This window comes from Dreissena polymorpha, chromosome 2, assembly GCF_020536995.1.
Source record: "Dreissena polymorpha isolate Duluth1 chromosome 2, UMN_Dpol_1.0, whole genome shotgun sequence".
Classification (NCBI taxonomy): Eukaryota; Metazoa; Mollusca; class Bivalvia; order Myida; family Dreissenidae; genus Dreissena; species Dreissena polymorpha.
The window spans coordinates 11,021,922-11,036,472 of NC_068356.1; positions in this window are offsets into that span (position 1 = coordinate 11,021,922).

Sequence of the window (14,551 nt, forward strand, 5' to 3'; positions counted from 1 at the left end):
CATCAAAAACGATCCGCCCGTCTATATATTTCCGGGTCATATCGCATTTACCTGTAGTAATAACTTGTCTTGTATACGAGTAGTCATACCAGCTTGTATGTAGAAACTGGGACTATATTATATGTCCCAGGTAGAAATTAAAGATTATATCGTGTCACCGAATCCAACTTAATTATATTCTATACATGTAAATTTTGGCTTTGATTTTAGTATTTAAATGGAAAAAAAACAGTCTCCAGTATCTCAGTATTGGCAGTGAACTTATAAGTAAACAATCCCAAAAAGTACACATATCAGAAATTACCCAGGTGATATTTTAAGTCTGAGTGCACTATTGTCTTTTAAAATAATTTTAAATGTAAAAAAAGAAAAAAATGTACTGTTAACATATTATTTAGAAACATATCTAACTTAAGTGTTCTGATTTTTCCCCTTTAGAAATAAATAGTTTAGACAGAGACATATATTCAGTATATATTCCCAGTTTAGATATTAATTAAAAGAACTAATGTATGCATTTGTTAAATGTCATTCGTTCTTCCGAAATATTATCCTATATTGTTTGATGAGATTCAAAATAAACCTAATTAAGAATTTAATTGTTGTTTTAGTGCAGCAGTTAACAATTTATATTTTTTTATGAGTGTGTCAATATTGCAATGGTAACAAACGAATCCATAATACAGTATTAAAAATGTCATGAGGATCAGTGATTGCTCGTTAATTGTCTTTCATATCCTGTATTTGTTATTTCAGTTCCCTTTTTAAAAACAACCAACATTTTGTTGTTGTTTTAACAGTATTGGTAATTGTCTAGTTAATTGAAGGGTACCCCTTGATTACACATGGGTTGTTTTCTTAAAAAGAAGGCCATATGACATTCCACAAGCTAAGTCATAGTATGGCTTCATCTTTTTCTTATAAATAAACCACCACTCAATTGCTTGATCATAATTATCCTGAATTCAAGATGTCAGTTGGTAAGTAGCAATTTTATTTTTTGGGTGTTTTAGTTTTGTCAAAATTTAGTCAATAACATCACTTAAGCCATAAAATCCTTTCCTGTTTACGTTTGTTACGACGTTTCTGATTGGCTTAGGTCTTCCGGATCATTAACTGACCAATCAAAACAATTCGACTTTACAACTTAAGTAAAATTCCTTACTAAAGTTGAATTCGTGTAACTAAAAACATATTTTAAGTAGAAAAACCTATTTTAACGCAACTTAATTGAAAATAGTACAATTGATAGAGAAAATCCTTGTTAAGTTGAATTAATTCAACTTAAGTAAGAAAATTACCATTAAGCACCGTTAATGCATTTTCGGTGTTTTAATTAGCGTTAACGCCGCGGGAACCACAAAAACTACTTAAATTCATTTTAAGCAGCGTTAATTCGAATTAAGTTACTTAAATTGAGTTTAAGTAGTGAAAAACTAAGTTTAAGTTACTTAAACTTAGTTTTTCTCATTTTTGTGGTTCAGGCGTGCCATACAACTGGGTGGATCCATCTCAAACTTTCACAGTTTAATGACCTTAATGTGAAGATTATCGGAAATAAAGGGATTTCGGCTGCGACTAGTTTCGTCAGAACTTTAGCACTTTTTTTCTCATATTTCCATTGTAGAACATATGGTAAAAACCTTTCGTGTTTACCACTCTTCTTTAACTGCTTTGTGGATATTGCTCAAAATTTCCCTTTTAAATTACCTTACTGTGTATATATAATCTTAAATAAAAGGATTTAGGATGTCAAGAGTTTTGTCAGAATTATGGTTATTTGTCTGTTTGTCTACAATATAATATTAAGTCACCACATTTTGTGTTTCAACTCCGCTCTATCTAAAAGTTGTATCTCGCTCAAGCTTTCACAGTTGAATTACGGTAATGTGTAGACGATCTAAAAGAAAGAAATGTTGTCTGCAACAAGCTTTGGCAGAATAATTGCCCTTCGTCCTTTTTAACAATATAAAATATAGAGTCCCGACATTTTGTGTTCTCTATTCATCTTGAACTTCATATTGGATCTTGATAAAAGTTTCCTTTTGAATGATATTAATGTGTACATAATCGTGAAGAATGAAATTTGAGCTAAGACGAGTTTTGGCAGAATGATTGCTCTTTGTCTGTTTATCCCACTATAGAATATGTATTTATTATGCCCCCCTTCGAAGAAGAGGGGGTATATTGCTTTGCTCATGTCGGTCGGTCGGTCTGTCGGTCCGTCCACCAGGTGGTTGTCAGACGATAACTCAAGAACACTTGGGCCTAGGATCATGAAACTTCATAGGTACATTGATCATGACTCGCAGATGACCCCTATTGATTTTGAGGTCACTAGGTCAAAGGTCAAGGTGACCTGAAATAGTAAAATGGTTTTTGAATGATAACTCAAGAACGCATATGCCTAGGATCATGAAACTTCATGGGTAGATTGATCATGACTTGCAGATGACCCCTATTGATTTTGAGGTCAAAGGTCAAGGTCACGGTGACCCGAAATAGTAAAATGGTTTCCGGATGATAACTCAAGAACGCATACGCCTAGGATCATGAAACTTCATGGGTAGATTGATCATGACTCGCAGATGACCCCTATTGATTTTGAGGTCAAAGGTCAAGGTCACGGTGACCCGATATAGTAAAATGGTTTTCGGATGATAACTCAAGAACGCATACGCCTAGGATCATGAAACTTCATAGGTAGATTGATCATGACTTGCAGATGACCCCTATTGATTTTGAGGTCACAAGGTCAAAGGTCAAGGTCACGGTGACCCGAAATAGTAAAATGCTTTTCGGATGATAACTCAAGAACACTTTTGCCTAGGATCATGACACTTCATAGGTACATTGATCGTGACCCGCAGATGACCCCTATTGATTTTCAGGTCACTAGGTCAAAGGTCAAGGTCACAGTGACAAAAATCGTATTCACACAATGGCTGCCACTACAACGGACAGCCCATATTGGGGGCATGCATGTTTTACAAACAGCCCTTGTTCGAATAAAGATAATCAAAGTCAAATACCTGGGCTAAATCTTATCCAAAACTTGACCAAAAACGTGCACCTGTTTGGATATCTATTTTTTTTATAAAATCAATATCCAAAAAAGATATAAAAAAATGAAGGTTTATTACTTTTTACTCATATGCTATTATGCAGGAAAATAAATACAAAATGTAGCATACATTTACAAAATTATGAAAATAAATGTTACAAATCATTTGTATTAAGAAAATGATATGTTATCAAAGCAAGTGATCTCAAATAACTTTCGTGCCTTTAGAGAGAAAAAGTACATATGACATTTTTAACGTATACTAAAGCTGTTTAAGATGTTTCTGTTAAACGGCAAATAACTGGGTACGGCAAAAGGTTAAGCGATGAAGTTTTGTGTAACCTCTTGCATCCTTAGTTTTTAGCGGCCGACTAAATTTACAGAGCATATTTTGCAAATCAGTATGTGCTTATAAGCCTTAGGTACGGTAAGAACTGCAACTCTGCTAGGAACGTTTACCGCTGCCTGTCTGCAGCAGACGACAAATGATTCTGCTCTCACAGTTTCAGAGTGTATATACCAGCTTGTAAGACGACATTTGCCAGTCTAGTGTTTATCATTGATATCTGTACATATTGGCTGCTTTCAGGGAAAACTGGGCTTAATGCACATCAAATAAGATTAGCCTGTGCAAACTGATTAGCCTGTGCAATGCGCACAAGCTAATCAAGGACGACAACAGCAAACAACTTCAGGGCCTTCAGCGCTTTGATTTTTAATTGCTTAAGATGCGAACACTGAAAAACTGTTGATATAAGTTTATTACACTCAAATCACTCTTTTTCTTCAAACCAGTTACTTGCATAATAAATGCATGAAATCAAAAAAGAAAAAAAAAATTCACTGCATATTTTTTTATCTTTCAGGAACCATGAAAAAATGTTACCCCAAAGGTTACTCCTACTCAAAAGTGAAGAAACTGCAGATGTGGTGTAAGAAGATGACCGAGGGATATCGCGACGTGGAAGTGCTGGACATGGATAGGTCGTGGAAATCAGGGCTGGTATTCTGCGCCATTATTCACCGGTTCCGACCAGACCTCATGTAAGTGTCTGGGAACAATATATTTTTGGTCTCTCGTTGACAATATATAAGCAGCATCATACAAAAGTTGGACTATGCCTAATGCTGCCATATGGTTGCTCTAGACCAGCCTGCACCTGTTTGCAGTATTGTAATGAGCTACCCTGTTTACTATAAAGTCATGCAAGGTTTTGTGGTCTCATTAGGTGGAATCTCCTGAAAATAATACAGGATGTGCATGCAGGTCAGGGGACTTTGCTTGCTGCATATATCATAAGACCCATTTTCGCATTATGCGGTTCATATGGGGGAGAACTGTTGCTGTCTTCTCTAAACAAAACAAGCTTTGATTGGACTGTTTGTACAACTAAAAGGTTAAGTAATGTGAGGTGTCAAAAATTTTGGTCGTTTTTACAATGTCACAGGTATTCATTGGACCATGGAAAGTCTAGGCTTGTTTATATTTGAACAATTTAGCAAACAAAACAATGATTTGCTTAGATTAGAGATATGTGAAGGTTAATTCTGATAAATGCATATGAGTTTTATAATAGTATAAGAAATGATTTGTAAAAAATTACTAAGTAATATATTGTTCCTGCTAAAAATAAAATGGCACCCATTATGTTCTATTGAACCATACCATCGACAATACCTTAAAGATGGACACCTAAATTATTTGGCCTTATTTTAGGCCCTTCTGTTAGTTATTGCTTTGCATCAAAATAATACATGATAATTAATCATCTTCAGATGTGTGTTCACAGTTCAAGATTCTGTTGCCTTGTATAGTCAGAAACAGGCAGATCAGTGTATAAATATTTTATCAGCTATGGTCTAAGAGTGTCTTGGGTCTCCTTTTGTATATTGTATCCGTTTATTGATTACTGGGTAATATGGTATATGTTGGTTTATACGCGACACCTGTGTATAGAAATGTTCTTTGTACTCTGTGGCCAACAATTTGAGTAACTGTGTACCATTCTGGCATTGTCATTTTTTCTGTGACTGTTTGAACATATTATTTTTTTCTTTTATACATCCAAAGCAATGAACTAATATGAGCACTCTTGTGTCTGATTCCTTGGAAAAAACGGTACTTGTTTTGGGGTAAGCTATTAGAATGACTCCTCAGTGGAATCCAAATCCTCCCAGTTACCAATACCCTATAAATTGCACCATTGTTATCTCAATGTTATAAATTATGTCATTCATGTAACATTCATCAGAGCTCATATGTATTCATCGCCCAATATACACCTGAAACAGAAAGTGAAACATTTATAAAAGTACAGGTATGAAATGAAACAGCAACTACAAGTTGTTGAGAAACCCACTGTTTTCTATTCAGTTTTGTCTAAAGTGTTGCATACCAAACCCATAATGGCTTTGTGTGTTTATGTGTATCTTAGTAAGATACATTAATAATCCACACAGCTCCATGTACAGTTCATTTGAACAAGACAAATGCAAACATATTTATTTTGCACACAATTTAATTACGTACATTATTCTGTTTCATTGTGTGTTATATGCAATCAACGTGTTTATGTGGTTTTCTAACTTAATATGAAAGATGTGATTAGAGGTTGGATTGCACAATACTTATCAGTATAAGTTTGAGTAGATTGTATTTATCCTGTTTTGAAAAGCAAACAACAGTGCAACACAATTACAAATGTCAGCCACCTTGACAAGTCTGTCCATGAATCCATCCCTTACATATTCATAGACACAATCCATTTGAAACTATACACATGTCATTTGCTGTTACTGAAGCTGATGGTTGAGTGTGGTATACAATTGTTTTTATTAAAGAAATGTTAAGCCAATGCAACATTCTTGCACTCAACTTTCCAGTTACATTCAAAACACTCATTATCACTATACAGATATAATCTTTTCCGTTAAAAGCACTAATCTTGGTGTTCTCTATCCTCGTATAGATTCATATTTAACCAACATTAAGGATTTGAATTACAACCGTTTTATCTCGCTCATTTGTTAATGGATACAAGTTTCTCTACTTAGCAACCACAACATGTTGCAGCTTTGCTCTGCATAGCAATCAGGTGCGATTGAAGCTTTTTTCCACATAGTAAACATGTGAAGTTACAGCTTTTCTCTTTTAGAGCAATCACATGGGATTGCAGAATTTCTCTACATAGCAATCATGTGAGGTTCCCCTGTACAGCAAACTTATGAGGTTGCAGCTTCCTTGTACAGCAATCTTGTGAGGTTGCAGCTTTTCCTGTACAGCAATCTTGTGAGGTTGCAGCTTTTCCTGTACAGCAATTTTGTGAGGTTGCAGCTTTTCCTGTTCAGCAATCTTGTGAGGTTGCAGCTTTTCCTGTACAGCAATTTGTGAGGTTGCAGCTTTTCCTGTACAGCAATCTTGTGAGGTTGAAGCTTTCAGTGTACAGTGAACCCGCGTTTATCTAGACATGTCAGTTCCGGCAGGAATTTCTGGATAAATGAATCTTCCGGATTATCGAACCAGTGCCGTTTCAAGAGCAAAATATTTACCATATGACATAAACCTTATGTTACCATACATTTACATACTAAGTTCGCATCAAGAATGATATTTTCTTGTTACGCAGACATTAACTTACCGGTAGTTAAAAAAAATCAAATGTAAAACAATATGAATACAAAATCACGTTACCGAATTTTAGTACATGTACATACATGGCGTAAAGCTTTGTGAATGTTGCAATCACACAGAAAGAGTTGATACCTAAGTATTGAATCGATATTTCGTTGCTATATACACTTTCTATGAGGTCTGCGTGTATCTTGTGTGATACTGCCGCTGTGAAAAGACATGGGTGGCACGCAAGCTGTAAGCTGGTGACGTCACAGAGTTACTAATCAAGGATGTTGAAGGCAAATGAAAATAAAACATAAAACTGCGATACTGATGTTTCTTGATTCGTAGCTTCAGCGAAATATCGAATGGCGTGCGTAGTATGAAAGTATAAGTTGGAATAAGTTTTTTCAACGTCAAACATCATCTTTTTATGTTGGTAAGCATGCAAAACTGTGGAAGCAAACTGTTAGATTTTCTGCATTAGCATGTCATTTAAAGTTTTTTAACAGTTTTGTGATGACGGTCCGATTGTAATCAGCGCCTTAATTGGGCGCACGTTCAGGTCGTAAAGACATTAAAGAAAATCAAACATCAAACCAAGTGTGTCTTTTAAGATGCATTGTGTAATGCCAACATCAATTTAAGTTTAAAGTCAGAGTCGAATCATGTTTAGTCACGCCTTAAATTTATATATTAGCTATCACCCCTAAACACAATAATATTTCACGCTTCGGTGATGGCGCTTTTGTTTAAACGAGGGTTTGGACATTAAGCCTAAATAACAATACTTCACGCCTCGGCGTTTGCGCTTTTGTTTAAACGGCGGGTGATCCATTAGGCCCCCATGTTGAGAAGCATATGGATAAACGAGACAGTATTACAGCTAAATACACAGATTGGTGAAGCATAATCAATGTCCGGATCCGGAACGCGAGATTCCGGACTTTACGGGTTAAAATACTGCTTATAAATCCGTTCCCATTGACTTTTGTCCGGATCGCAAGATTTCCGGACTATCGAATTCCGGATAAACGCGGGTTCACTGTACAGCAATCATTGTGAGGTTGCAGCTTTTCGTTTATATAGCTATCTTGTGAGATTGCAGCTTTCTCTGTACAGCAATATCTTGTGAGGTTGAAGCTTTCCATGTACAGCAATCTTGTGAGGTTGAAGTTTTCCCTGTACAGCAATCTTGTGAGGTTGAAGCTTTTCCTTTACATCAATCTTGTGAGGTTGCAGCTTTTCCTGTACAGCAATCTTGTGAGGTTGCAGCTTCCCGTGTACAGCAATCTTGTGAGGTTGAAGCTTTCCTTGTACAGCAATCTTGTGAGGTTGCAGCTTTCCCTGTACAGCAATCTTGTAAGGTTGCAGCTTTTCCTGTACAGCAATCTTGTGATGTTGCAGCTGTTCCTGTACAGCATTCTTTTGAGGTTGAAGCTTTCCATGTATAGCAATCTAGTGAGGTTGCACCTTTTCCTTTATATAGCTATCTTGTGAGGTTGCAGCTCTCCTGTACAGCAATCTTGTGAGGTTGAAGCTTTCCGTGGACAGCACTCTTGTGAGGTTAAAGCTTTCCCTGTAGTGCAATCTTGTGAGGTTGAAGCTTTCCCTGTACAGCAATCTTGTGAGGTTCAAGCTTTCCATGTACAGCAATCTTGTGAGGTTGAAGTTTTCCCTGTACAGCAATCTTGTGAGGTTGAAGTTTTTCCTTAACATCAACTTTGTGAGGTTGCAGCTTTTTCTGTACAGCAATCTTGTGAGGTTGCAGCTTTCCATGTACAGCAATTGTGTGAGGTTGAAGCTTTCCTTGTACAGCAATCTTGTGAGGTTGAAGCTTTCCTTGTACAGCAATCTTGTGAGGTTGCAGCTTTCTCTGTACAGCAATCTTGTGAGGTTGCAGCTTTTCCTGCACAGCAATGTTGTGATGTTGCAGCTGTTCCTGTACAGTAATGTCTTGAGGTTGAAGCTTTCTGTGTACAGCAATCTTGTGAGGTTGCACTTTTTCCTTTATATAGCTATCTTGTGAGGTTGCAGCTTTCCTGTGCAGCAATCTTGTGAGGTTGAAGCTTTCCGGCGACAGCACTCTTGTGAGATCTTGTAAGGTTGCAGCTTTCCCTGTACAGCAATCTTGTGAGGTTGCAGCTTTCCCTGTACAGCAATCTTGAGGTTGCAGCTTTCCCTGTACAGCAATCTTGTGAGGTTGAAGCTTTCCCTGTTAAGCAATCTTGTGAGGTTGCAGCTTCCCTGTACAGCAATCTTGTGAGGTTGCAGCTTTCCCTGTTGAGCAATCTTGTGAGGTTGCAGCTTTTCCTGTACAGCAATCTTGTGAGGTTGCAGCTTTCCCTGTACAGCAATCTTGTGAGGTTGAAGCTTTCCGAGTACAGCAATCTTGTGAGGTTGAAGCTTTCCTTGTACAGCAATCTCTTGAGGTTGCAGCTTTTCCTGTACAGCAATCTTGTGAGGTTGGAGCTTTTCCTGTACAACAATCCTGTAAGGTTGCAGCACTTCCTGTACAGCAATCTTGTGAGGTTGAAGCTTTCCGTGTACAGCAATCTTGTGAGGTTGCAGCTTTTCCTTTATATAGCTATCGTGTGTGGTTGCAGCTTTCCTGTACAGCAATCTTGTGAGGTTGAAGTTTTCCGTGTACAGCATTCTTGTGAGGTTGAAGCTTTCCGTGGACAGCAATCTTGTGAGGTTGAAGCTTTCCCTGTACAGCAATCTTGTGAGGTTGAAGCTTTCCCTGTACAGCAATCTTGTGAGATTGCAGTTTTTCTGTATAGTTATCTTGTGAGGTTGAAGCTTTCCATGGACAGCAATCTTGTGAGGTTGAAGCTTTCCTTGTACAGCAATCTTGTGAGGTTGAAGCTTTCCCTGTACAGCAATCTTGTGAGGTTGAAGCTTTCCCTGTACAGCAATCTTGTGAGATTGCAGCTTTCCCTGTATAGTTATCTTGTGAGGTTGAAGCTTTCCGTGGACAGCAATCTTGTGAGGTTGAAGCTTTCCTTGTACAGCAATATTGTGAGGTTGCAGCTTTTCCTGTACTGCAATCTTGTGAGGTTGCAGCTTTCCCTGTACAGCAATCTTGTGAGGTTGCAGCTTTTCCTTTATATAGCTATCTTGTGTGGTTGCAGCTTTCTCTCTACAGCAATCTTGTGAGGTTGAAGCTTTCCGTGTACAGCAATCTAGTGAGGTTGAAGCTTTAGGTTGCAGTTTTTCCTTTATATAGCTATCTTGTGTGGTTGCAGCTTTCTCTCTACAGCAATCTTGTGAGGTTGAAGCTTTCCGTGTACAGCAATCTAGTGAGGTTGAAGCTTTAGGTTGCAGTTTTTCCTTTATATAGCTATCTTGTGAGCTTGCAGCTTTTCTTTTACTGGTTAAACAAGTTGTTCTATTCGTATCAATAGCTTTTTCATTGACTACGATGGACAGGGAGAATGATTTTGCATACTTGACCTGTTGTGTAGTTAATGTAACCTTGACAATGTCTTTACAACCTTGCTAACTGCTTTGTGTCAGCTTTTATTGCACATAACATATAATACAAATTGATGGGAAGTTTGTGCCAATAGTTTGGTTTCCTGATAGACATTAAAACCCATGCAAATGACTTAGATTGATGTGATGCATTCTGCAGTGTGGGTTGTCATATACCAATTATAATGAAACAGGGCTGTACCTCCCTTTGTAATCGAACAGAATATGATATAATATAGTACCAAATCTGACTCAATGGTATTTGTTCAGTGTGATCATCCTGATTACTGACAATACACTTACTGTAACTGGTCATTGGTATTCACAAGGGTAAACAATATTGACTCATCCATTAGAACAAACAAAGCTGGCCTGTTCTATCATGTCTCATTGTAAACAGTGTTTGAATTAAGGCATGTTAATTATTGTCAAGTTGTGATTTACCATTCTCATCTGACCATTGACCTTTGTAAAGAAGTTCTTTCCTATTGTGACATTGAATAAATGTCCTTCTCTGAAATGCAAAGAATGTTGCACTATTGTTTAATGTCAAAGTCATGAAAAAAAACATTTTCTCCTTGCAAATTACTATAGTATCATAATTTACTTTTACTCTGTGTTTCTTTTTCACATTCAGGGTTTCTCCCACTTAAGTGTGAAGGGATTTTGGGCCATATTGGCATGTGGTTGTGAGCGGTGTCCCTCCTTGTTGTATTCTTTTACATTTTAGGTGCAGTTTTAGTATAATTTAATCATGATTGTTTTTGAACACTATTCGTTTTATGTTGGTCCAAAACAAAAAATAACTATGAGCATGTTATTGTCTTCATTTATTGGTTCAGGCATCAATGCCTCCATTCTTAAAAAATCCAGTAGCAACTGATACACATCTTTTAACAACCTTTTGTGAGTTAAAACACATTGCGCACTTGAACAGGACCATGTTTTATGGAAATTTTTCTAGTTGTGTGATTCCAGTGTGACAGCTTTTTAAGTTTAAACATTTTGCAGATTTTAAGAATCGTAAGAAGCAAATTGTGCTAAAAAATAATGTATAGCACAAAAATAAGTATGAACATGAAACTTAAATCAGTTTAACCTCATATAAGTATCAAAATTATTTATAAATTCATTTTAAAATAAACTAGATAAATGCAGCATTTAACTGAAGCTTATTGCCTATTTAAATGTATTAAGATGCAGTCTGCACATTCTAATCAGGGACGACACTTTCTGCTTTTATGGGATGTTTTGTTTAAAGGAAGTACTTCTTAATGATAACCAAGTTTGGGTGGAGTGTGTCGTCCCTGATTAGCTTACTGGACAATGCTTTAGGCACATGCATTAAGTCCTGTTAGTAGCCTTACTGGACAATACTTTAGGCACATGCATTAAGTCCTGTTAGTAGCCTTACTGGACAATACTTTAGGCACATGCATTAAGTCCTGTTAGTAGCCTTACTGGACAATACTTTAGGCACATGCATTAAGTCCTGTTAGTAGCCTTACTGGACAATACTTTAGGCACATGCATTAAGTCCTGTTAGTAGCCTTACTGGACAATACTTTAGGCACATGCATTAAGTCCTGTTAGTAGCCTTACTGGACAATACTTTAGGCACATGCATTAAGTACTGTTGTCCCTGATAAGCCTTACTGGACAATTCTTTAGGGACATGCATTAAGTCCTGTTTTCCCAGGGTGTGGCTCATATTAAAGTTAGAGGACTTTACGGGGCCTTTTACCAGATTTTGGCATGTTCTGAAGTTTGTCATTAAATGCTTTGTATTGATAAATGTTAACATTGGATCTAAAAAGCTCAATTAAAAAAATAAAGAATAAAATTTAAAAAAGGAAAAAAAATAACCTTCAGCAGGGCTCGAACCACTGACCCCTGGAGTCAAAACTCTACCAATTAGACCGCTCGACCATTCTGCCAAGTATGTATATCAGACATATTTTATACTTTATGTAAGCAATCTTTGTAGTTTCACAAAATATAATGACAACAACAGATCTCGCCAAATTATTCAATCGTTTCGCGTTGCAACGCTTTATAATTTTCAGGTTTCTAAATCGTTGAAGATGCATATAATGGGTATACTAGAACATGGTAAATGTTCAGTATTACTGTTTCCTCACAAATATCATAACTAAAACGAAAATTTGCGAATCTGAAACAACTTTTTTCAATTTTGTCTATTTTCCAAAATGTGAAAAGGCCCCTTTAATGCTAAGCATCAGCAGGCATTACCTTTTCAGTGCTCCAGCTAGGATTTGAAAAGGGCAGGGGGGGGTTATTTTGATAAAAGGGCACTTTTGACACTCAGTATTTTTGTCAAAAGGGCACTTTTGAGCGCCCTGGTGTATCTGGAATGCTCATTTTTGCATATTTATTTGTATGTTATTAATAATGGTTAGAATATTTTATTCCCAATATTATTAAACCATGCAAATAAAATGTCTACAATGAGGAATAAATTAATTACGATGTAATTAGAGATTTATACACTATTTTATGTCAAAAATATAAATAATTAAAAGGGCAGGGTGGGGCCTCAGAAGGGCAGGGCGGGGCCTCGGAAGGGCAGGGCGGGGCGCCCTTCCATTTAGGCCTAGCTGGAGCACTGCGATTTTTATGGGTAGTTTTAGGGACCAGCTAGCGTGTTGTTAGAGAGCTGGACTACATATAGGAGGATAGCTGGATACCCTATAGGAACTTTTGTGAAAAAATCTGTGGACCTTGCTATCGTCTTAGTAGATGACTGTCTGCAATGATATGATTTGATTACTGTTGGAAATAAAAAAAATCAAAATGAACAAACGTTTGTTCATTTTGTTAATTGTCTGTTACATTAAACATATCATTGGTTGTTAAATGTAGTCATTACATATTTAGCTCGTTATAAAAGCTTAATTAAAACAGGACCCTAGATTTCTATAGAAAATATCTGAAGTATTAACACACAGTTTCAGGAATTGTTTATGATATAAAAGTGGTAATATCAGTGAATAGATATTGAAGTCTAATGTAAAATAAGATTGAGAGAACAAAATGTGTTAAAAAGTTATTGTTTGTATTTATAATTTGTATTGAATGGATCATTATTTAATACCCCTTTACACAGGTAAGTAACTCGGTGGCTTCACAGCAGTTGGATATGGTTTCCCAACCTATTTTAAGGTTACTGCTTTTTAAGGCAAATAATTGATAATATTGTCCACAAACAATAATGGTCTTCTAGTGTGACAAAGTTAGCCATGAGTAAGCCCAATTTAATATGCATCTCACAAAAGCTATCTTGGCTATCAACATATTTGGGTGTTTGTCATGTTTTGATAAGAATTTCAGTTACAAAGATACTACCATTGTGCAAGATGGCTAATGCCATGTCCATTGATAAAGTTGATAATGTGTAGTTAAAATAGCTTTTAAGATGTTTATTTTCCAAACATAAGTAGGATAGGTTTCAAACTTTTTTTTAAAGAAAATTGACTGCTCATCGTCATATTTAAGTAAAGACTATACAATTTTGGCAATACAATTCAAACATGTAAGTACTAAAAAACCATAACGTTTGAGTTTAGTTCACCTGAGCAAAACATGATCATGGTGAGTTTGAGTGATCACCTTTCATGTGTTGTTGGTTTTTTTGGGGGGGGAGCATATAGTTGCCGCTTCGTCTGTCCGTCGGTGTGTCCGTCCGTGTGTCTGTCCGTCCGTGCACAATTTTTGTCCGGGCTATTTCTCAGCAGTTAATGACCGGAATTTAATGAAACTTTATTGGAAGCTTCACTACCAAGAGGAGATGTGCATATTATCAGCCGGTTCTGGTCGGATGATTTTTCACAGAGTTATGGCTCTTTGAAATTTTCGATTAACTGCACATATAGTGCAGTTCATGTCCGGGCTATTTTTCAGCAACTAATGACCGGAATTCAATGAAACTTTATGGAAAGCTTCACTACCAAGAGGAGATGTGCAGATTATCAGCCAGTTCTGGTCGGATGATTTTTCACAGAGTTATGGCCCTTTGAAATTTTCTAAAAAAAAATTCTTGTCCCCCCAACTACTGTGCCCTCAAGACGTTTCCTTTTATCTGAACATATAGTGCAATATTGTGGAAAAAAAACACTTTGGGGAGAATCACCCATCTCCGACGGTTTCTTGTTTCTGTCATTTGTTGTCAACATCTACCTTGTGAACACTATGTCACATACTGCATGAGATAGATTACTAAGGATAGTATTAATTTATGTTTGTTTTGCATCAAGTTCAGTACCATGTCTACCTAAAAGGATATACAAATAGACATCATATGTTAACGTCAAACTAGACTAGGAGAATACCCCAAGGTATTGCCCATTGATTGTTTCACTTATTAGCCATGTCTTGGG